Source organism: Scyliorhinus canicula, chromosome 12 (assembly GCF_902713615.1).
Source record: "Scyliorhinus canicula chromosome 12, sScyCan1.1, whole genome shotgun sequence".
Classification (NCBI taxonomy): domain Eukaryota; kingdom Metazoa; phylum Chordata; class Chondrichthyes; order Carcharhiniformes; family Scyliorhinidae; genus Scyliorhinus; species Scyliorhinus canicula.
In genome coordinates, this window is record NC_052157.1 from 101,471,104 (window position 1) to 101,497,183 (window position 26,080).

At 50.7% G+C, this 26,080-nt stretch overlaps 1 non-coding gene across 1 annotated transcript; it reads right to left on the bottom strand.

The window, feature by feature from the left end:
* Window positions 1–9,596: 9,596 nt before the first annotated feature.
* Window positions 9,597–9,715, bottom strand: LOC119975330. The gene has a single exon (XR_005462746.1). It is a non-coding gene; the product is annotated as a 5S ribosomal RNA (ribosomal RNA).
* Between the last annotated feature and the right edge of the window lie 16,365 nt (window positions 9,716–26,080).

Consider the following 26,080-nt stretch of genomic DNA (forward strand, 5'->3'; position numbering starts at 1 on the left):
ATTTCCCGGTGTGGGAAGGCTTCAGTAATGCTTCCCTGCCGGTGGATGGACTGGACCAGGAGCGGGGCGGTTAAAACATCGGTGCTGTTGCAGAGAACAGTGCGAGGGAGGAAGAACAAGATGGCGGAGAGCCGGCAGCGTGGGCGCAGGAACAGCAGGAGCTGCTCCATCGCTGTTTTAGGGAGTTGAAGCTGAGCTGCTGGAACCACTAAAGCCTCTTTCAACAAGCTCCTGGCGACCCAGACGGCCCAGTGGGCGAAGAACCGCGAGGTGCGGCAAAAAGCCTCGGAGAACGAGGATGAAATCCTAGGCCTGGCGGTGAAGGTGGAGGTGCACAAGGCACTCCACAAGAAATGGCAGGCGAGGCTTGAGGAAATTAAGAACCGCTCGCGGCGGAAGAATTTGCGGATCCTGGGCCTCCCGGAGGGGCTGGAAGGATCGGACCTGGGGGCCTATGTGGTCACTATGCTGAATTCGCTAATGGGAGCGGGGTCCGTCCAGGGGCCCATGGAGCTGGAGGGGGCCCAACAAGTGCTAGTGAGGAAGCCCAAGCCCAACGAGCCGCCAAGGGCGGTGCTGGTGCGGTTTCACCGGTTCGTCGATCGAGAATGTGTGCTCAGGTGGGCCAAGAAGGAGCGGAGCAGAAGGTGGGAGAATGCAGAGGTCCGAATTTACCAGGACTGGACCGCGGAGGTGGCGAAGAAAAGGGCCGGTTATAACCGGCCGAAAACAGTGCTGCACAGGAGAGGGGTGAAGTTTAGCCTGTTACAGCCGGCGCTTCTTTGGTCACCTATTCTTCCTTGTTCCTTTGTTTTGTTTTTCTTTTTGGGGAAGTTTGGGGGATTTTTTGTAGGCCCGTTGGACGGGCTCCGGGAAAGGGGTGAAAGTGTTGGATTGGGAGGGGTTGAAGGTTGGGGAAGGTTGACGGGGCCTCGGGGGAGGGAACGGTTGCCCGGGCCAGGGAGGGGGAGTTTGGGCCTGGGAATTCGCTAAGTGGGGGTGGGGCCGGCCGAGCGGGTGGCGCCGGCTTTTTCCCCGCGCTTTGGGCTGAGGGACGGGGCTTAATTCAGATGCGCGGGTGTTTTCCTGCGCTGGGGCCAAAATGGGAGGGGACTGTGCCTGTTGGTGGGTAGGGAGGGGAGGCGCAGTGTTACACCGGGGCGGGGAGGGGGGGGGTCATTGGGATGGCTTGAGCAGCAGGGAATGGGGGGGAGTACCGGGTTGCTGCTGGAAAGGCCGATAGGGAACTGAGGTCTTTAAGGGGGGGGGCGGGAAAAATATCTGCCACTGTTGGGAACGGGCCATGCGGGGACCACGGGCACATGGTTGGCCAAGGAGGAGATATGGCTGATTGGCAGGGGGGGGGGGGGGGGGAGAGCCCCCCGATTCGGCTGGTCACCTGGAATGTAAGGGGTTTGAACGGGCCGGTCAAGCGGGCCCGGCTGGTCGCGCATCTGAAGGGGCTGAGGGCGGATGTGGCCATGCTCCAGGAGACACACCTTAGGGTGGTGGATGAGGTGAGGTTGAGAAAGGGGTGGGTTGGGCAAGTGTTCCATTCGGGGTTAGATGCGAAGAACCGGGGGGTGGCGGGGAAGAGAGTGTCGTTTGTGGCGTCGAGTGTGGTGGCGGATAGCTGTGGCAGATATGTGATGGTAAGGGGTAAGCTCCAGGGGGAGTGGGTGGTGCTGGTCATTGTGTACGCCCCAAATTGGGACGATGCGGGTTTTATGCGGCGTATGCTGGGCTGGATTCCGGACCTCGAGACGGGGGTTTAATAATGGGAGGGGATTTTAACTCGAGGTCCAGGACGGGTAAGAGGCCAGCGCCGGCCAAAGTGTTGAGGGGGTTCATGGACCAGATGGGAGGGGTGGACCCCTGGAGATTCATGAGGCCAGGGGCTAGGGAATTTTCGTTCTTCTCCCATGTCCACAAGGCTTACTCCCGGATTGACTTTTTTGTTCTGAGCAGGGCGTTGATTCCGATGGTGGAAGGTGCGGATTATTCGGCGATAGCTATTACAGACCACGCCCCGCATTGCGTGGATCGAGAGCTGGGCGAGGGGAGGGACCAACGCCTGATGTGGAGGTTGGAGGTGGGGCTGCTGTCGGACGAGGAGGTGTGCAGGCGGGTCCGGTGGTGTATAGAAGGGTACCTAGAAATTAATGATAACGGGGAGGTGCTGGTGGGGGTGGTCTGGGAGGCGCTGAAGGCGGTGGTTAGGGGGCAGCTGTTCTCCATCAGGGCGCATAGGGAGAGGGGGGAGAAAAGGGAGAGGGAGAGGCTGGTGGAAGAAATGGTGAGGGTGGACAGGAGGTACGAGGAGGTCCCGGAGGAAGGGCTGTTGAGGAAGCGGCGCAGCCTCCAAGCGGAGTTTGATATATTGACCACCAGGAAGGCGGAGGCGCAGTGGAGGAGGGCACAGGGGCGGTATACGAATACGGGGAAAAGGCGAGTCGGATGCTGGCGCACCAGCTCCGGAAGCGGGAGGCGGCTAGGGAAATAGGGAGAATTAGGGATGGAGGAGGAAGTCTGGTGCGGAGTGCGAGGTGCATTAACGGAGTTTTCAGTGCCTTTTATGAGGAACTATTCCGGTCAGTGGAGGAGGGAGGAATGGACCACTTTCTGGGCAAGCTAAGGTTTCCGAGAGTGGGGGAGGAGCAGGTAGGGGGGTTGGGGGCACCAGTTGGGCTGGAGAAGCTGGTTATCGCGATGGGGAGCATGCAGCCGGGGAAGGCACCGGGGCCCGATGGGTTCCCGGTTGAATTCTTAAGAAGGTTTCAGACCTGCTGGGCCCGCTGCTAGGAAGGACCTTTAATGAGGCGAGGGAAGGGGGGCTTCGCCCCCGACGATGTCTAAGGCGTTGATCTCATTGATTCTGAAGCGGGAGAAGGACCCCTTTCAGTGCTGGTCGCATAGACCGATTTCGCTCCTCAACGTGGACGCGAAGCTGCTAGCAAAGGTCTTGGCCAGGAGGGTGGCGGACGTGGTGCCGCAGGTCATACACAAGGATCAGACGGGTTTTGTGAAGGGGAGGCACCTGAACGTCAATGTACGGAGGCTTCTCAATGTCATAATGATGCTGTTGGTGGATGGGGAAGCGGAGAAAGTGGCGGCGATGGACGCGGAGAAGGCCTTCGATAGGGTGGAATGGGGATATCTTAGGGAGCTTCTGAAAAGGTTTGAGTTTGGAGAGGGATTTGTTAAGTGGGTGAGGCTGCTGTATGATGCCCCGGTGGCGAGTGTGGTTATGAATGGGAGGAGGTCGTAGAATTTTCGACTGTACCGGGGGTCGAGGCAGGGGTGTCCCCTGTCTCCCCTGCTGTTCGCGTTGGCGATCGAGGTCCTGGCCATGGCGCTGAGGGAGTCGAGGAACTGGAGGGGGATAGTGCGGGGGGGGGGGGGGGGGGGCGAAGGAGCATCGGCTGTCGTTATACGCGGATGATTTATTGTTGTATGTGGCAGACCCCGTGGGGCGGATGCGGAGGTGATGAGGACACTTGAGGAGTACGGGGGCTTCTCCGGGTATAAGCTCAACGTGGGGAAGAGTGAGCTGTTCATGGTGCATCCAGTTGACCAGGAGAGAGGGATTGGGGAGCTCCCGCTGAAAAGGGCGGAGAGGAGTTTCAGGTACCTGGGGGTCCAGATAGCCAGGACCTGGGGGACCCTGCACAGGCTCAACTTTACGAAGCTGGTGGAGCAGATGGAGGAGGACTTTAGGAGGTGGGATGTGTTGCCATTCTCCCTAGCGGGCAGGGTCCAGTCTGTCAAAATGATGGTGCACCCGAGTTTTTGTTCCTCTTACAGTGACTCACTATCATGACTCCGAAGGCTTTCTTCAGGAGGGTCAATAGGAGTATTACGGGGTTTGTGTGGGTGCAGAAGACTCCGAGGGTGAGAAGGGTTCCTGGAGCGGAATAGGGATGTGGAGGGGTTGGTGTTGCCCAAACTGTGTGGGCACTACTGGGCCGCCAATGTGGCGACGATACGTAGGTGGGTGGTGGAGGGGCAGGGGGCAGCTTGGAAAAGGATGGAGGTGGCGTCCTGTGTGGGCATGAGCCTGGAGGCGCTGGTGGCAGCGCCGTTGCCATTCCCCCCAACACGGTATACTACGAGTCCGGTGGTGCCGGCTACCCTCAAGATTTGGGGGCAGCGGAGGGCGGCAGAGGGGGGTGATGAAGGCTTCAATTTGGTCCCTGATACAGGGGAACCACCGGTTTTTCCAGGGAGGATGGATGGAAGGTTTTTGAGCTGGCACAGGGCAGGTATCAGGCGGATGGAGGACCTCTTTGTCGACGGGGTTTGCGACCTTGGAGGAGTTGGAGGGAAGGTTGGGCCTCCCCCCAGGGAACACCTTTAGATACATGCAGATTAGGGCGTTTGTTAGGCGGCATGTGGCGGAGTTTCCACTGTGCCGCCAAGGGGGGATTCATCGATACATCCAGAAGGGGCACCCACACATCCTGCACTTGTGGGCCGCATTAGGGAATGGCACAAAGCCAGTCGGCCTCTTGATAAAAAGGAACTGTTACAGCTCTAACCTGTTGACCATTCCACACCCAGGCTTGACTCCAACAAGTTCAGCATGTCTATTTAATGGCCTATTCTTGGGCTAGCCAAGAGCCAAAATGGGGGATTGAAGTGGGTGTCCAGCAATGAGACCTCTTAAAACTGAATAGCTAGGATGCCACTAGAGTAGTTTTACATAAGTTAGTTTATTAAAGATTGAGATTTAATTATAACGTGTACTGGATAATCATTATTAACCATTAAACTTGTATTTTAGGACATAGCAGTGATAATCATGTAAACATAGAACATACAGTGCAGAGGGAGGCCATTCGGCCCATTGAGTCTGCACCGACCCATTTAAGCAATCACTTCCACCCTATCCCCGTAACCCAATAACCCTCCTAACCTTTTTGGTCACTAAGGACAATTTATCATGGCCAATCCACCTAACCTGCACGTCTTTGGACTGTGGGAGAAAACTGGAGCACCCGGAGGAAACCCACGCAGACAAGGGGAGAACGTGCAGACTCCGCACAGACAGCGACCCAGCAGGGAATCGAATCTGGGACCCTGGCACTGTGAAGCCACAGTACTATTCACTTCTACTACCGTGCTGCCCCTCTGTGCCTACTCTGGCAGCAGTGTATGATGGGATTTAGGCTAGTTCACTTGCCCATGTTTTTGAGACACACGAGATGTGTGGTCAGTAGATTACATAGTAAATAGGTATTGTTATATACATTTTATTGAGGTATTTATGGTTTTATGACAATGTACATGCAAATATAAACATAGTGAAAAGCCCGTCTTGCTCCCTTACAGGTCCTACCTTTACTGACCCCCTACTCTAAACTAAGCTAAACCCCAACCGCCCCCCCACCCCCTTCTGCTGATGATTCATTTTCCCCAAAGAAGTCGACAAACAGCTGCCTCTTTCTCCTCCTGGATTCCCGGCTCTTCCGACACTCCGTAAATCGCCACCTCTGTACTCAGTGCCAAACTTGTTTTCAACACTTTGGACATGATATTCGCAAACCCCTGCCAGAATCCTTTAAGCTTTGGGCGTGCCCAGAATATAAGGACATGGTTCGCTGACCGTCTCGCACACCTTGCGCACCTATTGTAGCCACCTGGGTTGGCCACTTCTTGACTTAAAATGGAGATTCGCAAAGAACGCAGGGAAAATTGGACAGTATGAGAAAACAAGCAGTTTGCAGAGTTCTTCTGTATATTCGAGTTGCAGAAAGCAGACAGCATTGAAACCAGCAATCTGAATATTAATGAGCGATTCCCAGGCAAAATAGCAACAGTTAGGATAATTGAGGTAAAACCAGACTTCTCGGCGCCACCCAAGGACCGCCCAGCGATCAGGAAACAGCCCCAGTATTGGGGAATTCAAACCAATCGATTGGTACATGATCCAATCGATTGGAGTCAGGTACGGGGTCTGCCCAAAAGGGCACGAAGCCCCTGTGGCCAATAAAGACAGGTCCAAAGTTCAATTCGGTCTCTTGGCAGTTTCTCTCGATAGACTTTTCGGCAGGGTCACGCAGCAGACCGAAACAACACTTGACCCTGAACTGCCTTGCAGCTGCACCAACAAGTAAGTGTCCAGTCAACGCACGCTACGAGATAGGCGCTCCTGACCCTTAGTCCGTACCAGCTGGAAGCCTGCAGTCTCAGGATTAAACAAGAGGCCATTGTTCCCTGACCCAGTGGGTTCCTTTTCCAGAAGATAAGTATTGGCCTGTAGTGGTAGAAGTAGCTTAGTTTTGCAGTATTTATGCATGAGTAGCGATTGACTGTGTATATAATAAATGTGTTTTGATTTGAACCTTACTAACTGGTGTATTGAGTTATTGATCAGCACTTGAACTTGAACCTCGTGGTGGTATCATAAAGATACCTGGCGACTCTAGAGCAAGGGAATAAAACAGAGCCAATTGAGTGTAAAGCACACTCACCAAAATGAGCAACATTTAGTGGCGAACTCTGACGGGACTCAATCTAGAAGTAGCCTCACCACTCCGAGAGAACCTAGAAATTTGAAATTAGAATCCAATTGGGAACAGAAACAACCACAAGTGTTCAAGCAGTTCTGATCAATCCTCATAATTCGGAAGTGTGTTTTTGCATGCGTAACCTTCAGGGTTATAAGGTAAAACTGATAGATTCTATTGCGAAAAACTGTCGGGAGTTTGTTTTCCGGAAATTAGCGAAAGCTGTATCCGTGTTCACAGCACCGCCTTAGTATCCCTTGTTCCAAATTTAAAAGAAAGCATTAAGATAGGGAAAATGGCCATGCAGGCAATGGAACGCCTCATGAACCCTCAACAATTCGTGGTCGCAGCGAGCAGCAGCAGAGTAGGTCAGTGTCACGTTTGGGAAGTTGAATTGAGGAAGTACCTCGAAGGGAAGGGATGGCCCCTTTGGAATGACTTTTGCTCAAATGAGGAAACAGGTCCCGGGTGTATAGGACATATTTGGTGGGAGAACCTGAGTGAGATTCATAAAAAGAGTGTAGGAAAAGCACGTAAGCCGATGGCAATTGTGTCCTGTTTGGCACAATCGAGAGGCACAGAGGAGGTCGTTCAGACGCTCCGCAAAGAGTTAGAGGAGAAACATCAAATGAGCAAGGTTGATGTTAGCGAGGTAGAGAGCGAGAATATAGGATTATGGAAGAAGATGGCAGCGAAGGACAGACAGGTGGATGATGCCAAGAGGGCTCACCAGTCTTGTCTAGCGCATCTGAGCAGCTTCCAAACACAGTACGATAAGGCCTATCAGGACACGCACGTGCAGTCCTGGTAAGAGAGGAAACAGAGAAGCAGGTAGAGGCATTGCGAAAGCAATGTAATGACTTAAAGGCAGCGTTAAGAGCACTCCATGCTGCTACCACGGAGCAGAGACAAAGCTCCTTAGACCATGCGAAATGTCGGAAGCAGATTGCTGAACTGCAGTCTTTGCTTTCCGTACAAAATGGGTTTCAAAGCACATTTGGATCTCAGTTAGAGGAAGAAGATGGCACTGATTGGCAGGAACTGAGTGAGACAGCGCAGAGATATGTTCAGGGAACATGTACGCAGGGAAAGCCCCAGAAAAGAAAAGCACCCCAACCCCCCACAGAGCAGATATATCAGGCACCAATGAATCCAGTCACCACCCACCGCACAGCCGCAGCGGACGGAGACGCGGAATTCACGTACACCACCCCCTTAACCGTGACCCAACTAAGGGACGCGTGCGAGAAGATCCCACCATTCCTCCCCACCGCAGCTCCCCACCAATTCTTCGCTAGAGTAAAGCAGCAGGCGACCATGTGCAGCCTGGATGAGCGTGAGCAGGTGAAGCTCACCGTTTTAAGTTTAGACCCCTCAGTTGTAGTGGCCCTTCTCGACCCCCCGAACGTAGGAGAAGGCACCCTTGCAGAGATGCACACGGCGATCCTAGACACGATCGGTTATAACAGAGGTGACCCAGTAGATGGCCTGAATAAGTGCAGGCAAAAGAAAACTGAACACCCCACAGCGTTTGCAGGACGTCTGTGGATACATTTTACAACAGTTTTCGGTGACTTAAACCGCGCCCATTTGACCCCAGACAATACGGCCAAATGGACCCGCATCCTTATCTCCCATGCCACAGAGGCAGGACAAAGAGCTTGCACTAACTATGACCCCCTCAGAGGAAACTCATAATGAGAAATGGGTTTTAAAAAGATTGTCCCGCGCTTGGGAGCAATCTGTCCATAGTAAACCCGCAGTTAGGAAACCCGAAGATCAGCAGGCAGAGGCTGATATTCAGGCAGTTAGAGCACACCAGAACCCCGCATGGGTGAATGAAGGCAGGAACAGCCCCCCACAGAAACCACAGGAGTGTTACAACTGTGGACAATTGGGACACTTTGCTCGAGAATGCAATGCCCCACAAAAGGCAGAGAGCCCAGCAAACAGGCATTCTGAATAGGAACAGGACAAAGCCCATTCACAGTGTAGGCACCCATTCAGATCAGTCAGACATGGACGGAACACATGGACGGAACAGACTGACGGTGTTCGCGCTCCCCCCACTTGGGTCTGTGACACCCTTTGGGATAGGTCCGGACGACCAGTAGTCGCAGCAAAAATACGGGGACAGCCCATTGAATTACTCTGGGACACAGGAGGGACCTGCACCACAATGAATTCCTCCAATATGTTTCAAAAAGACACGTGGCCCACTACAGCCACAATCACCCTCAGCGGCTTCACAGGCCACTCACAGCAGGGACACATCACAGCCCCTGTACCCATTCAGATAGGTAACATCACAACAAGACACCCCATAGTTTTAGTGGATCTGCCCCACACAGCAGAGCACATTTTAGGCATAGACTTTATGAATTCACACAGCCTGTCATTTGATCCAGTGAATCTCGCGGAAGACCCTTGAATTTTATTGATTTCAGTTCTGCTCTTTTCATGGATGTTATTTGCTGATGTACTATTACAGTTACACTCTGACTCTTCATGTTACATTCTACTTGCCTTTAACCAAAGTGTTACACCACCCCAATGCCTTAACTTCTGAATTTAGCTTTAAAACCCTCTGTACACCTTTTTCCACCTTGCTGCAGTTTCAACCCTATCCACACCCCCAGTTATAAGATTCTTTTAAAACAGAATGGCGTGATAATAAATCTGGCAAGTGAACATTCAGAGTTGTGTGTGAGTGGACAAAAGTAATGTAAGATCTGGGTTGAGTTCTTCTGGCCGTTCACACTGCTGCAGGTTTCCCGGCAGCGTCGGGTGGATTCACACCGGCGGGACCAGAAGATGCCGCTGCCGGCCAACGATGCGTCACCTCCTGCCGCCAAGAAACATGTTCGGCGATGCCAGAGAATCTCACTCTGGTGTTTCGCGTTTCTTCTCCGATCTCAATCAGCCCTCTTGTCTTTGTGTAGCAGGAGGATAATGTACAGCAATAAGATAGAGAGAAAAGAAGAGTTTGTGTGTGTGTGGAGGAGCGTGGAGTGAAAAGGATGTTTGTGGATTGCTGAATGTGAGTGTGAGGATGGTGAGATTTGAGCAGCCTCTGGTGGCAGCAAAAGCCTACTGCACCGGGTATTCCCAGGCGGTCTCCCATCCAAGTACTAACCAAGCCTGAATCTGCTTAGCTTCCGAGATCAGACGAGATTGGGCGTTTTCAGACTAGTATGGCCGTAGGCATTGGCTGCCTCCTTTTCTCCCTATTTAAAATGAGGAAGGAACTGCGCTCCGAAAGCTCGTGTTTGAATCAAACCTGTTGGACTTTAACCTGGTGTTGTAAGACTTCTTACTGTCCCTATTTAAAGGCCACAGTCCTGACACTGGTATTATTTGATAGCATTCTATTGTGCCACAGCATTTATTTTCCTCTTTTCTTTTCATTTTCCACCACTCCCCAACCGTTCTCTCATGATACTCGGGCACAAGTTACAATTCTTTCCCTTCATTCACAAGTTAGCACATTTGGCCTTCGAGTCTATACCACCATTCAATGAATTGTGTCTCCTCTGCTTTATGACTCCATTTCCCCGCCTTTCATCCCCATCATGAGCACCTTTGGTTGAAAAATATCGCAAAATATCAGATGTCAAATTTATTGTTGATTGAGAACAAATTGCCTTTTGCAGCAGACATTTCCAATCTTCTGCCACACTTTTAGGTGTTGAAGTATTTTCTAAGCCCACTCTATGGCTCTCTTTTGTCAGTCCAAGCTCCCGAGTCTTGGACTTCCCCAATCAGCAGAAACAGTTTCTCCGTGTCTCCTCTATCTGTTCCCCAGGATATCCCGAAAACTTTGATCAAACCACAACTTGAGTTTCTAACATCGAAGGAAAACTGAAAGATACTACCGAGTTTACTATGATCTGTTCTGTTGTCGCTACACTTGAATGATTCTGCTTGGATACCACGAGGCAGTCTTGTATAAGATACACAGATATCTTTATTAACAATACTGAACTACATACATATGTAGTTGGGATGTGAAGGACTCTCTATTAGGTCCTTACATGTTATTAGTGATCTTTAGACTGGCCCCAGCTCCAGGTCGGAGCTGTTTTGCATCACTATGTGGGCGGTACTAGAACATAGAACATAGAACGATACAGCGCAGTACAGGCCCTTCGGCCCTCGATGTTGCACCGACATGGAAAAAAAAACTAAAGGCCATCTAACCTACACTATGCCCTTATCATCCATATGCTTATCCAATAAATTTTTAAATGCCCTCAATGTTGGCGAGTTCACTACTGTTGCAGGTAGGGCATTCCACGGCCTCACCACTCTTTGCGTAAAAAACCCACCTCTGACCTCTGTCCTATATCTATTACCCCTCAATTTAAGGCTATGTCCCCTCGTGCTAGCCACCTCCATCCGCGGGAGAAGGCTCTCGCTGTCCACCCTATCTAACCCTCTGATCATTTTGTATGCCTCTATTAAGTCACCTCTTAACCTTCTTCTCTCTAACGAAAACAACCTCAAGTCCATCAGCCTTTCCTCATAAGATTTTCCCTCCATACCAGGCAACATCCTGGTAAATCTCCTCTGCACCCGTTCCAAAGCTTCCACGTCCTTCCTATAATGAGGCGACCAGAACTGTACGCAATACTCCAAATGCGGCCGTACCAGAGTTTGGTACAGCTGCATCATGACCTCATGGCTCCGGAACTCAATCCCTCTACCAATAAAGGCCAACACACCATAGGCCTTCTTCACAACCCTATCAACCTGGGTGGCAACTTTCAGGGATCTATGTACATGGACACCGAGATCCCTCTGCTCATCCACACTACCAAGAATTTTACCATTAGCCAAATATTCCGCATTCCTGTTATTCTTTCCAAAGTGAATCACCTCACACTTCTCCACATTAAACTCCATTTGCCACCTCTCAGCCCAGCTCTGCAGCTTATCTATGTCCCTCTGTAACCTGCAACATCCTTCCGCACTGTCTACAACTCCACCGACTTTAGTGTCGTCTGCAAATTTACTCACCCATCCTTCTGCGCCCTCCTCTAGGTCATTTATAAAAATGACAAACAGCAACGGCCCCAGAACAGATCCTTGTGGTACGCCACTCGTAACTGAACTCCATTCTGAACATTTCCCATCAACTACCACTCTCTGTCTTCTTTCAACTAGCCAATTTCTGATCCACATCTCTAAATCACCCTCAATCCCCAGCCTCCGTATTTTCTGCAATAGCCGACCGTGGGGAACCTTATCAAACGCTTTACTGAAATCCATATACACCACATCAACTGCTCTACCCTCGTCTACCTGTTCAGTCACCTTCTCAAAGAACTCGATAAGGTTTGTGAGGCATGACCTACCCTTCACAAAACCATGCTGACTATCCCTAATCATATTATTCCTATCTAGATGATTATAAATCGTATCTTTTATAATCCTCTCCAAGACTTTACCCACCACAGACGTTAGGCTCACCGGCCTATAGTTACCGGGGTTATCTCTACTCCCCTTCTTGAACAAAGGGACCACATTTGCTATCCTCCAGTCCTCTGGCACTATTCCTGTAGCCAATGATGACCTAAAAATCAAAGCCAAAGGCTCAGCAATCTCTTCCCTGGCTTCCCAGAGAATCCTAGGATAAATCCCATCCGGCCCCGGGGACTTATCTATTTTCACCTTGTCCAGAATTGCCAACACTTCTTCCCTACGCACCTCAATGCCATCTATTCTAATAGCCTGGGTCTCAGCATTCTCCTCCTCAATATTATCTTTTTCTTGAGTGAATACTGACGAAAAGTATTCATTTAGTATCTCGCTTATCTCCTCAGCCTCCACACACAACTTCCCACCACTGTCCTTGACTGGCCCTACTCTTACCCTAGTCATTCTTTTATTCCTGACATACCTATAGAAAGCTTTTGGGTTTTCCTTGATCCTACCTGCCAAAGACTTCTCATGTCCCCTCCTTGCTCGTCTCAGCTCTCTCTTTAGATCCTTCCTCGCTTCCTTGTAACTATCAAGCGCCCCAACTGAAACTTCACGCCTCATCTTCACATAGGCCTCCTTCTTCCTCTTAACAAGAGATTCCACTTCTTTGGTAAACCACGGTTCCCTCGCTCGACCCCTTCCTCCCTGCCTGACTGGTACGTACTTATCAAGAACATGCAATAGCTGTTCCTTGAACAAGCTCCACATATCCAGTGTGCCCAACCCTTGCAGCCTACTTCTCCAACCAACACATCCTAAGTCATGTCTAATGGCATCATAATTGCCCTTCCCCCAGCTATAACTCTTGCTCTGCGGGGTATACTTATCCCTTTCCATCACTAACGTAAAGGTCACCGAATTGTGGTCACTGTCTCCAAAGTGTTCACCTACCTCCAGATCTAACACCTGGCCTGGTTCATTACCCAAAACCAAATCCAAAGTGGCCTCACCTCTTGTTGGCCTGTCAACATATTGTGTCAGAAAACCCTCCTGCACACATTGTACAAAGAACGACCCATCCAATGTACTCGAACTATATCTTTTCCAGTCAATATTAGGAAAGTTAAAGTCTCCCATAACAACTACCCTGTTACTTTCGCTCTTTTCCAGAATCATCTTCGCCATCCTTTCCTCTACATCTCTAGAACTATTAGGTGGCCTATAGAAAACTCCCAACAGGGTGACCTCTCCTTTCCTGTTTCTAACCTCAGCCCATACTACCTCGGAAGAAGAGTCCCCATCTTGCATCCTTTCTACCACCGTAATACTGTCCTTGACTAGCAGCGCCACACCTCCCCCTCTTTTGCCCCCTTCTCTGACCTTACTAAAGCACCTAAACCCCGGAACCTGCAACAACCATTCCTGTCCCTGCTCTATCCATGTCTCCGAAATGGCCACAACATCAAAGTCCCAGGAACCAACCCATGCTGCCAGTTCCCCTACCTTATTTCGTATACTCCTGGCATTGAAATAGACACACTTCAAACCACAGACCTGAACACTGCCGCCCTCCTGCGAAGTCAAAACTGTGCTCCTGACCTCTCTACTCTCAATCTCTCGCACCCCAAAACTACAATCCAGGTTCCCATGCCCCTGCTGAATTAGTTTAAACCCCCCCAAAGAGTACTAACAAATCTCCCCCCCAGGATATTGGTGCCCCTCAGGTTCAGATGTAGACCATCCTGTCTAAAGAGGTCCCACCTTCCCCAGAAAGAGCCCCAGTTATCCAGAAATCTGAATCCCTCCCGCCTGCACCATCCCTGTAGCCACGTGTTTAATTGCTCTCTCTCCCTGTTCCTCATCTCACTATCACGTGGCACGGGCAACAACCCAGAGATAACAACTCTGTTTGTTCTCGCTCTGAGCTTCCATCCTAGCTCCCTAAAGGCCTGCCTGACATCCTTGTCCCCTTTCCTACCTATGTCGTTAGTGCCAATGTGGACTACGACTTGGGGCTGCTCCCCCTCCCCCTTAAGGACCCGGAAAACACGATCCGAGACATCACGTACCCTTGCACCTGGGAGGCAACATACCAAATGTGAGTCTCTCTCGCTCCCACAAAATCTCCTATCTGTGCCCCTGACTATTGAGTCCCCAATTACTAATGTTCTACTCCTTTCCCCCCTTCCCTTCTGAGCAACAGGGACAGACTCCGTGCCAGAGGCCCGTACCCCATGGCTTGCCCCTGGTAAGTCGTCCCCCCCACAAGTATCCAAAACGGTATACTTGTTACTCAGGGGAACGACCGCAGGGGGTCCCTGCACTGACTGCTTCTTCCCAGTCCCTCTTACAGTTACCCATCTATCTCCAGTCTTTGGTGTAACTACTTCCCTGAAGCTCCTATCTATGACCCCCTCTGCCTCCCGAATGATCCGAAGTTCATCCAGCTCAAGCTCCAGGTCCCTAACACGGTTTTTGAGGAGCTGGAGTTGGGTGCACTTCCCACAGATGAAATCAGCAGGGACACTGACGGCGTCCCTCACCTCAAACATTCTGCAGGAGGAGCATTGTACTGCCTTCCCTGACATCCCCTCTAGATTAAAAAAAAAACAAGAAAAAGAAAAAGAAAGGAAGAGCTTACCTGATATTACCTCAAACCCTGATCCTGCTGAAAGGTAAGCAAATTTAAAGGCACTCACTCACCTTCACGACAGGCCCCTGCTCCCGCTTCCCAAACACCGTGGGGTGGGGGGGTTGGTTAGAGGAGGAGGTAGGGTGGGAAACACTCACAAAGTGTTTCGGGTTTAACTGCCACTTGCCAACAGCCCCTCCACAAACCACCTTCAACTTAGGCTGACCGCACTGCACGTATGCAAATTTCCCCAGAACAGCTGATCAGTAGCTCTGCTCTGCTGCCCTCTGCTGGTTCCTTGCCTTTACTCAAACTCCTTGGGTCTTCTTCGCAGGTTCACCTTCAACTTAGGCTGACCGCACTGCACGTATGCAAATTTCCCCAGAACAGCTGATCAGTAGCTCTGCTCTGCTGCCCTCTGCTGGTTCCTTGCCTTTACTCAAACTCCTTGGGTCTTCTTCGCAGGTTCACCTTCAACTTAGGCTGACCGCACTGCACGTATGCAAATTTCCCCAGAACAGCTGATCAGTAGCTCTGCTCTGCTGCCCTCTGCTGGTACTGTACTCAGTCTCATGTTAACCCTTTAGGTACCAGATCGTGGTTCTCCGCTGTTGTGTTATGTAATTTGGAATAACACAAGCTGCCACTTGATGCAGTTTTTTCTTAAATAATTTATATTCAAATATTCAACAAATTTTAACCAACAACACGGATAAAAAGAGAAAAAACTATATCCACCTCCCCGCACCCTCCCCCCTCCCCCCAAATACAGAAGCAATAAATTAGCAAAAATAATAATTAAATAACATGGAAACAAATACACATACCCAGTAAAGAACCCCCCCGCCCCTACCACAGTGCGGTCAGCCTAATTTGGAGGTGTACCTGCGATAGAGACCCGAGGAGTTCGAGTGCAAGCAAGCATCCAGCAGAGGGCAGCAAAGCGGAGCTACTGATTGGTTGTTCCGGGGAGATTTGCATACGTGCAGTGCGGTCAGCCTAATTTGAAGGTGGTTTGTGAAGGGGCTGTTGTCAAGTGACAATTTAACCTGAAACACTTCCTCAGTGTTTCCCTCCCTACCCCCTCCTCTAATCAAAAAAAAACAACTGTGGTTGTCGGGAAGGTAAGTTCATCTCTTTAAAAACTTACCTTGAAGGGTGATATCACAGCAAAGCAGTGACCTGGTCGGCTGGCAAGGAAAGTGCTCCAATTAGCAGTTGCTGGGAGAAATTTAACTCTTCGTGTGTTGGTGAGTATTATGATCTGTAAGTAAAATCTTTATTCCTTTCACTTATTAATTATTTGATACTATATTTGTAATCAGTTAAGATAAAGGGTAAAGATGGCAGGAGATCCCAGACCCGTGTTATGCTCCTTGTGCGCAATGTGGGAGTTCAGGGACGTGGCCGATGCCCCTGACTTCTTCATGTGCGGGAAGTATGTCCAGCTGCAGCTCCTGTTAGACCGCATGCCGGCTCTGGAGCTGCGGATGGACTCACTTTGGAGCATCCGCGATGCTGAGGAGGTCGTGGATAGCACGTTCAGTGAGTTGGTCACACCGCAGATTAGGATTGGTGACTGTTGTATCTTTGAATTTGTGAAGTTTATTCAATTTACGGTTGCCGGTTGTTGTTGAGACATTGTTGAAACTCAGTTGAAATTCAAGTTAAAAACTTGTCAAGTGCAAATAAGAATTGTTTTATTTGAAGTTCATTGGTTACAACTTGAATTTCATTTAAAAGGTAGTTTGTAGACAATTTGATTTTCTTCAAAGAATCACAGGAATTATCTTCTGAGACAATAGCCTGAACACAACTTTAAAAGTCAAAGGCTGAAGTCAAAGTATGAAAATGAAATAGGAATACAGAACTCTTTTCTAATTCTCTTCCTTTACTTTCTCTCTCTCTCTCTCTTTCTGTCTTGTTCTCTTTGTCTCTTTCCTGTCTCTTTCTCTCTGTCTCTTTCTTTCTTTCTTTCTTTCTGTCTTTTTGTCCTTCTGTCTTTCTTTCCTTCTGTCTTTCTTTCCTTCTGTCTTTCTTTCTTTCTCTCTTTCTTTCTTTCTGTCTTTCTGTCTAAAATGGTGGCCAAATCATCCATGGATATACTCTTTCTTAAGCGATCCGATCACACCCCAATATAATCCTAATTGGTTTAAGCTATATTCAAAACACATTTGATTTGATAACAAGCCGTCCATCCTCACGATGCAACGCCACTTCCAATTGTTGCTTATCTGCAACAATTAAGACGTTATGTCATCTCATCATAAACTGTTTTTTTTGACACAGTCTAAAATGTTTCGGCTTGCATACGTTATGGAATGTGGTTCAGGCTGTTATCACAAGTGGCCTGAAATTAGAACAATGGAGCCTTTAATTATTCCACCTTACAGCCCATGGGATTTAGCCCATGCCCTTGAAAGAATGTGATGTTTTTATCAGTGATTCTGTGTTTCCCAAACACATGTCTGAGTTTGGAAGTTGTATGTTTCTTTCATTTTAAAACTGGGATTTAACTTACCTATATTAAGTGTATTTAAAATACCTGACTTCTACAGTGACGGAGACAGGGAATGGGTGACCAAAATGCAGGGAAAGAGCAGGAAGGCAGTGCAGGTGTCCCCTGCGGTCAACTCCCTCCAAAACAGGTGGACCGTTTTGGATACTGTTGGGGGAGATGACTCACCAGGGGAAGGCAGTAGTAGCCAGGCTCATGGCACCATGGCTAGCTCTGCTGCACAGAAGGGCGGAAAAAGACTGGAAGGGCTATAGTCATAGGGGATTCAATTGTAAGGGGAGTAGACAGGCGTTTCTGTGGTCGAAAACGAGACTCCCGAATGGTATATTGCCTCCCGGGTGCTCGGGTCAGGGATGTCTCCGATCGGCTGCAGGACACACTGAAGGGGGAGGGTGAACAGCCAGTTGTCATGGTGCATATAGGCACCAACGATATAGGTAAAAAAAGGGATGAGGTCCAACAATCAGAATTTAGGGAGTTAGGAGATAAGTTAAAAAGTAGGACCTCAAAGGTAGTAATCTCAGGATTGCTACCAGTGCCACGGGACAGTCAGAGTAGAAATTCAAGAATAGTCAGAATGAATACGTGGCTTGAGAGATGGTGCAGGAGGGAGGTGGTTCAGATTTGTGGGACATTGGAACCGGTTCTGGGGGCGGTGGGACCATTACAAACCGGATGGTCTACACCTGGGCAAGACTGGAACCAATGTCCTAGGGGGTGCTTTTGCTAACACTGTTGGGGAGGTTTTAAACTAATGTGGCAGGGGGATGGGAACCAGATTAGGATAGATAGATAGAACAGTACAGCACAGAACAGACCCATCGGCCCTCGATGTTGTGCCGAGCAATGGTTGCCTTACTCAAACCCACGTATCCACCCTATACCCGTAACCCATCAACCCCACCCTTAACCTTACTTTTTGTTTTAGGACACTACGGGCAATTTATCATGGCCAATCCACCTAACCCGCACATCTTTGGACTGTGGGAGGAAACCGGAGCACTCGGAGGAAACCCACGCACACACGGGGAGGAAGTGCAGACTCCACACAGACAGTGACCCAGCCGGGAATCGAACCTGGGACCCTGGAGCTGTGAAGCATTTATGCTAACCACCATGCTACCGTGCTGCCCATTAGGAAGTTAGAGGTCAGTAAAGAAGCAGCAACTAAAGCCAGTAAGGTACGAGACAATAAACTCAATGTGACTAAGGGGAAGAGTAGACAGGGAAGAGATGATGAACGCAAAGGTGGTCTGAGGTGCATTTGTTTTAATGCGAGAAGTATAGCAGGTAAGGCAGATGAACTTAGGGCTTGGATCAGTACCTGGGAATATGATGCTATTGGTATTACTGAGACTTGGTTGAGGGAAGGGCAGGACTGGTAACTGAATATCCCAGTGTATAGATGCTTCAGGAGGGATAGAGAGGGAGGTAGAAGGGGTGGAGGAGTTGCATTACTGGTCAGAGATGATATCACAGCTGTGATTAAGGAGAGCATGATGGAGGATTCGAGCACTGAGGCAATATGGGTGGAGCTGAGAAATAGGAAGGGTGCAGTAACATTGTTGGGACTTTACTACAGGCCTCCCAAAAGCGAGCATGAAGTAGAGGTACAAATATGTAGACAGATTATAGGAAAATGTAGGAGCAATAGGGCGGTTGTGATGGGAGATTTTAACTTCTCCAACATTGAATGGGATTCATGTAGTGTTGGAGGCGTAGATGGAGCAAAGTTTGTAAGGAGCATCCAGGAGAGGTTTTTAGAGCAGTATGTAAATAGTCCAACTCGGGAAGTGGCCATACTGGACCTGGTATTGGGGAATGATCCCGGCCAGGTGGTTGATGATTCAGTCGGTGATTACTTTGGGAATAGCGATCACAATTCCGTAAGTTTTAGAATACTCATGGACAAGGACAAGAGGGGTCCGAAAGGAAGAGTACTAAATTGGGGAAAGGCAGAGTATGACAAAATTCGGCAGGAGCTAGGGAATGTGGATTGGGAGCAGCTGTTTAAGGGTAAATCCACATTTGAAATGTGGAAGTCTTTTAAGGAAAGGTTGATTAGAGTGCAGGACAGACATGTTCCTGTGAAAATGAAAGATAGAAATGGCAAGATTAGGGAACCATGGATGACGGGTGAAATTGTGAGACTAGCTAAGATGAAAAAGGAAGCATACATAGGATCGAGGCAACTCAAAACTGATGAAGCTTTGGAGGAATATCGGGAAAGTAGGACGAATCTCAAACGTGCAATAAAGAGGGCTAAAAGGGGTCATGAAATATCTTTGGCTAACAGGGTTAAGGAAAATCCCAAAGCATTTTATTTGTATGTAAGGAGCAAGAGGGTAACTAGAGAAAGGATTGGCCCACTCAAAGACAAAAGAGGGAATTTATGCGTGGACACAGAGGAAATGGGTGAGATTCTTAATGAGTACTTTGCATCGGTATTCACAAAGGAGAGGGACAAGACGGATGTTGAGGCTAGGGATGGATGTTTAAATACTCTCGGTCAAGTTGTCATACGGAAGGGGGAGGTTTTGGGTATTCTAAAAGACATTAAGGTGGACAAGTCCCGAGGACCGGATGGGATCTATCCCAGGTTACTGAGGGAAGCGAGGGTCGAAATAGCTGGGGCCTTAACAGATATCTTTGCAGCATCCTTGAGCACGGGTGAGGTCCCGGAGGACTTGAGAATTGCTAATGTTGTCCCTTTGTTTAAGAAGTGTACCAGGGATAATCCAGGGAATTATAGACCTGTGAGCTTGACGTCAGTGGTAGGCAAACTGTTGGAGAAGATACTGAGGGATAGGATCTATTCACATCTGGAAGAAAATAGACTTATCAGTGATAGGCAGCATGGTTTTGTGCAGGGTAGGTCATGTCTTACAAACCTAATAGAATTCTTTGAGGAAGTGACAAAGTTAATTGATGAGGGAAGGGCTGTAGATGTCGTATACATGGACTTTAGTAAGGTGTTTGATAAGGTTTCCCATGGCAGGTTGATGGAAAAAGTGAAGTCGTATGGGGTTCAGGGTGTACTAGCTAGATGGATAAAGAACTGGCTGGGCAACAGGAGACAGAGAGTAGTGGTGGAAGGGAGTGTCTCAAAATGGAGAAGGGTGACTAGTGGTGTTCCACAGGGATCCATGCTCGGACCACTGTTGTTTGTGATCTACATAAATGACCTGGAGGAAGGTATAGGTGGTCTGATTAGCAAGTTTGCAGATGATACTAAGATTGGTGGAGTTGCAGATAGCGAGGAGGACTGTCAGAGAATACAACAAAATATAGATAGATTGGAGAGTTGGGCAGAGAAATGGCAGATGGAGTTCAATCCAGGCAAATGCGAGGTGATGCATTTTGGAAGATCAAATTCAAGAGCGGACTATATGGTCAATGGAAGGGTCTTGGGGAAAATTGATGTGCAGAGAGATCTGGGAGTTCAGGTCCATTGTACCCTGAAGGTGGCAACGCAGGTTGATAGAGTGGTCAAGAAGGCATACAGCATGCTTGCCTTCATCGGACGGGGTATTGAGTACAAGAGTTGGCAGGTCATGTTACAGTTGTATAGGACTTTGGTTCGGCCACATTTGGAATACTGCGTGCAGTTCTGGTCGCCACATTACCAGAAGGATGTGGATGCCTTGGAGAGGGTGCAAAGGAGGTTCACCAGGATGTTGCCTGGTATGGAGGGTGCTACCTATGAAGAAAGGTTGAGTAGATTAGGATTGTTTTCGTTGGAAAGACGGAGGTTGAGGGGGGACCTGATTGAGGTCTACAAAATTATGAGAGGTATGGACAGGGTGGACAGCAACAAGCTTTTCCGAAGAGTGGGGGTGTCAGTTACAAGGGGTCACGATTTCAAGGTGAGAGGGGGAAAGTTTAAGGGAGATGTGCGTGGAAAGTTTTTTACGCAGAGGGTGGTGGGTGCCTGGAACGCTTTACTAGCGGAGGTGGTAGAGGCGGGCACGATAGCATCATTTAATAAGCATCTAGACAGGTATATGAATGGGCGGGAACAGAGGGAAGTAGACCTTGGAAAATAGGAGACAGGTTTAGATAAAGGATCTGGATCGGCGCAGGCTGGGAGGGCCGAAGGGCCTGTTCCTGTGCTGTAATTTTCTTTGTTCTTTGTTCTTGTTCTTTACCCCCCCCCCCCCCCCCCCCCCCAGGGTTGCTGCTGAAATTGACCACCCCCTAATGCTCCACCAAGAAGTCTAGATACGGCTGCCACGGCCGGAAGAACCCTTGCACCAACCCCTTAGGGCAAACATGACCCTCTCCAGTTTGATAACCCAGCCATGTCGTTGATCCAGGATCACACGCTCGCGGGCCTCGCTTCCTTCCACTGAAGAAGAATCCTTCGCCGTGCTACCATGGACGCAAAGAACAGAATACCGGCGAGCCCCCAACCCCGTTCAACCCTGGAACCAACCACCCTTGACAACGTCTCCGCGACTCCCCTCCAACAGCCCTCCAGCGCAGGGCAAACCCAAAACATATGGGTGCGGTTTGCTGGGCTTCCCGAAAACCTGACACACCTGTCCTCTTCCCCAAAGAACCGGCTCAGCCACATCCCAGTCACGTGCGCCCTATGCAACACCTTTTGTTGAATCAATCACGCAGGAGGCTTCGTCCTCATCCCTGCGCATCCACCCCACAGGTTCTGCCACGTACAACAATAAATCATCCGCGTATAACGACAGCCGATGCTCCAACCCCCCCTGCACTATCCCCCTCCAGTCCCTTGACTCCCTCAGCGCCATGGCCAGTGGCTCGATCGCCAGCGCGAACAGCAGGGGAGACAGGGGACACCCCTGCCTCGTCTCCCGGTACACTCGAAAATTCTCCAACCTCCTCTCATTCACAACCACACTGGCCACCAGGGCATCATACAGCAGCCTCACCCACTTAATAAATCCATCTCCAAACCCGAACCTTTTCAGAACCTCCCAAAGATATCCCCACTCCACCCTATTGAAGGCCTTCTCCGCGTCAATCAACGCCACTATCTGCGCCTCCCATCCTGGACCTCGAGCGATCCAGTGCTAGGTCCAGCACTGTGTTAAAATTCACTCCCATCATTAAACCCCCCGTCTCGAGGTCCGGAATCCAGCCCAGCATATGCCGCATGAAGCCCGCATCGCCCCAATTTGCGGCGTACACATTGACCAGCACCACCCGCTCCCCCTGGAGCTTACCGCTTACCATCACATATCTGCCACAGCTATCCGCCACCACACACACTCGACGCCACAAACGACACTCTCTTCCCCACCAAAATCTCCATCCCCCGGTTCTTCGCATCGAACCCCGAATGGAACACTTGCCCAACCCACCCCTTTCTCAACCTCACCTGATCAACCACCCTAAGGTGTGTCTCCTGGAGCATGGCCACTTCCGCCCTCAGCCCCTTCAGATGTGAGAGCACTCGGGCCTGCTTGACCGGACTGTTCGAACCCCTTACATTCCAGATGACCAGCCGAATCTGGGGGCTATTCCCCCCCCCCCGATCAGCCATATCTCCTCCTAGGCCCCGCTCATTGTACTCCCGTAAGTCAGCTGACTCCTGCTGACCCCGGCTGCTCCCGCCATCCCAACGACCCCCTTCCCCCCGGTGTAACACTGCTCCTCCCTTCCCTACCCACCAACAGGCAGAGTCCCCTCCCATTCCGGCCCCAGCGTGGGAAAATGCCGGCGCATTCAACTTAAGCCCCGTCCCTCAGCCCAAATCGCTGGAAAAAAGCCCGCGCCACACACTTGGCCGGCCCCACCCCCACTGGCGCAGTTCCCTTCCCAGGCCCAAACTCCCCCGCCCCGGCCATCCTTACCTCCCCCGAGGCCCCCTCAACCTTCCCCAACCTTCAACCCCTTCTAACCCAACACCTTCCCCCTTTCCCGGAGCCTGTCCAACGGGCCTACAAAACATCCCCCAAACTTCCCCAAAAACAAAGGAACAAGGAAGAAAAACCCCCAAAACACTATACCACGTCTGAGTCCAGCTTTTCGGCCTGGATAAAGGCCCAGGCCTCCTCCGGGGAGTCAAAGTAATACTGGCAGTCTTTGTAGGTGACCCAAAGGCACCCCTCTCCTGTGCAGCACTGCTTTCGACCGGTTGTAACCGGCCCTTTCCTTCGCCACCTCCGCGCTCCAGTCCTGGTAAATTTAGACCTCTCCATTCTCCCACCTGCTGCTCCGTTCCTTCTTGGCCCACCTGAGCACACATTCTCGATCGACGAACCGGTGAAACCGCACCAGCACCGCCCTTGGCGGCTCGTTGGGCTTGGGCTTCTTCACCAACACTCGATGGGCCCTCTCCAGATCCAAGGGCCCCTGGACTGACCCCGCTCCCATTAGGAAATTCAGCATAGTGACCACATAGGCCCCCAGGTCCGATCCTTCCAGCCCCTCCGGGAGTCCCAGGATTCGCAAATTCTTCCGCTGCGAGCGGTTCTCCATTTCCTCAAGCCTGGCCTGCCATTTCTTGTGGAGTGCCTTGTGCGCCTTCACCTTCACCGCCAGGCCTAGGATTTCATCCTCGCTCTACAAGGCTTTTTGCCGAACCTCGCGGATCTCCGCCCCCTGGGCCGTCTGGGTCGCTAGGAGCTTGTCGAAAGAGGCCTTTAGCGATTCCAGCAGCTCAGCCTTCAACTCCCTAAAACAGCGATGGAGCAGCTCCTGCTGCTCCTGTGCCCACGCTGCCGGTTCCCCGAACGCCGCCATCTTGTTCTTCCTCCCTCGCACCTTTCTCTGCTCCGGTGCCGATTTTTTAACCGCCCAGCTCCTGGTCCAGTCCATCCATTTTCAGGGGAGCGGAACTGAAGCCTTCCCACACCGGGAAACGTCCATCAAGCGCCGTTACAGGCCCTAAAAAGTCCAAAAATACCAGGAGCCACCGAACGTGCGGCTTAGCTCCGCATCGCCGCAACCGGAAGTCCCCACTTGAGTGGTTCCAGCAGCTCAGCCTTCAACTCCCTAAAACAGCGATGGAGCAGCTCCTGCTGTTCCTGCGCCCACGCTGCCGGCTCCCTGCCCACCGCCATCTTGTTCTTCCTCCGTCGCACCTTTCTCTGCTCCAGCGCCGATTTTTCTTTTTTACCGCCCCGCTCCTGGTCCAGTCCACCCACCGGCAGGGGAGCGTTACTGAAGCCTTCCCACACTGGGAAACGCCCGTCAAGCGCCGTTACGGGCCCTAGAAAGAGCCCAAAAGTCCAAAAATAGCGGGAGCCACAACCGGAAGTCCCCACTTGATGCAGTTTTGAGTCAAAGATGCTCCAGACTTTGAAGTGAGTTCAATGTGTTTTATTGAACTACAGTAGTCCCCCGTTATACCGTGCTCCGCAATACCGTTTGCGATATACCGCGGGGGGGGCTTATGGACCCCAACTGTCAGTTGTGTCAATTTCAGCGGCCGGCTCACTTTGATCCGGAGAGGGAAGCTGCTCTCTCACTGAAACTATCAGCCGGCCGCTGAAAATGACACTGCCCGCTGCTCTCTCCCTCCAATCAGAAACATTAAAACTTAAAAGTTGGATTGGAGGGAGAGGGCAGCCGGCAGTGTCAATTTCAGCGGCCGGCTGATTGCTTCAGTGAGAGAGCAGCTTCCCTCTCCGGATCAAAGTGAGCTGGCCGCTGAAATTGACACTGCCCGCTGCTCTCTCCCTCCAATCCAACTTTTAAGTTTTAATGTTTCTGATTGGAGGGAGAGAGCAACCGGCAGTGTCAATTTCAGCGGCCAGCTCACTTTGATCCGGAGAGGGAAGCTGCTCTCTCACTGAAGCAATCAGCCGGCCGCTGAAATTGACACTGCCGGCTGCTCTCTCCCTCCAATCAGTACCCCAGCAGCCACAGCCTGCACCCCAGCAGCAACAGCCTGCACCCCAGCAGCCACGGCCTGCACCCCAGCAGCCACGGCCTGAACCCCAGCAGCCACAGTACCCCAGCAGCCACGGCCTGCACCCCAGCAGCCACGGCCTGAACCCCAGCAGCCACAGTACCCCAGCAGCCACAGCCTGAAGCCCAGCAGCCACAGCCTGAACCCCAACTACAGAGGGGAGGGGCGATGTGAGACCATGCTGGTCTTTCAGAGGCCCGTATGACCTCCTCCTGTGTTCTCTGCTCTCTCCCTCCAATCAGCCGGCAGTGTCAATTTCAGCAGCCGGCTCACTTTGATCCGGAGAGTGAAGCTGCTCTCTCACTGAAACAATCAGCCGGCCACTGAAATTGACACTGCCGGCTGCTCTCTCCCTCCAATCAGAAACATTAAAACTTAAAAGTTGGATTGGAGGGGGAGAGCAGCCGGCAGTGTCAATTTCAGCGGCCGGCTGATTGTTTCAGTAAGAGAGCAGCTTCCCTCTCCGGATCAAAGTGAGCCGGCCGCTGAAATTGACACTGTTTTAATTAGATCCACGATGGGGGTTTTAAATTTATTTAAAAATCTATGCTAGCGCTTCCCATTGTGAGTCTACGGGGGTCTGACCTCTCCCCCCGCCCCCCGTAAACTCTCAATGGGAAGCGCTAGCATAGATTTTAAAATAAATTTAAAACCCCCATCGTGGATATCCGCGGCTCGGTTGCAACGCGGGTGGCTGTCTTGGACCCCAACACCCGCGTTATAAAGGGGGACTACTGTATTAGCACAGTTCTCAATTAGTTTGACTCTATGTTAATCTAAATGTTGTAACTCAGTCTAACTGAACCAACCACATGCTGGGGTGTGATGACGAGGATACACCCTGTCTCACTCTGGAGATGTTGGTCTGTGGAAAGAGGCGGGGTGTGAGTGCCTCGTCCCTTTTATAGTGAGATCCCACCCCTGAGTGTCCTGACTGCTCATTGGTCGTGTCCTATTCTGTGTGTTCATTAGCTGCATGTTTGCATATCATGACACTCCACCTCCCCTGAACTTTATCCCCTGTGTAAAGACTGACATTAGTTTACACACACCCCCAGCGATGTGTTTCTCGGCAGCGGGAGGCGGTGCGCCATTCACTGGCG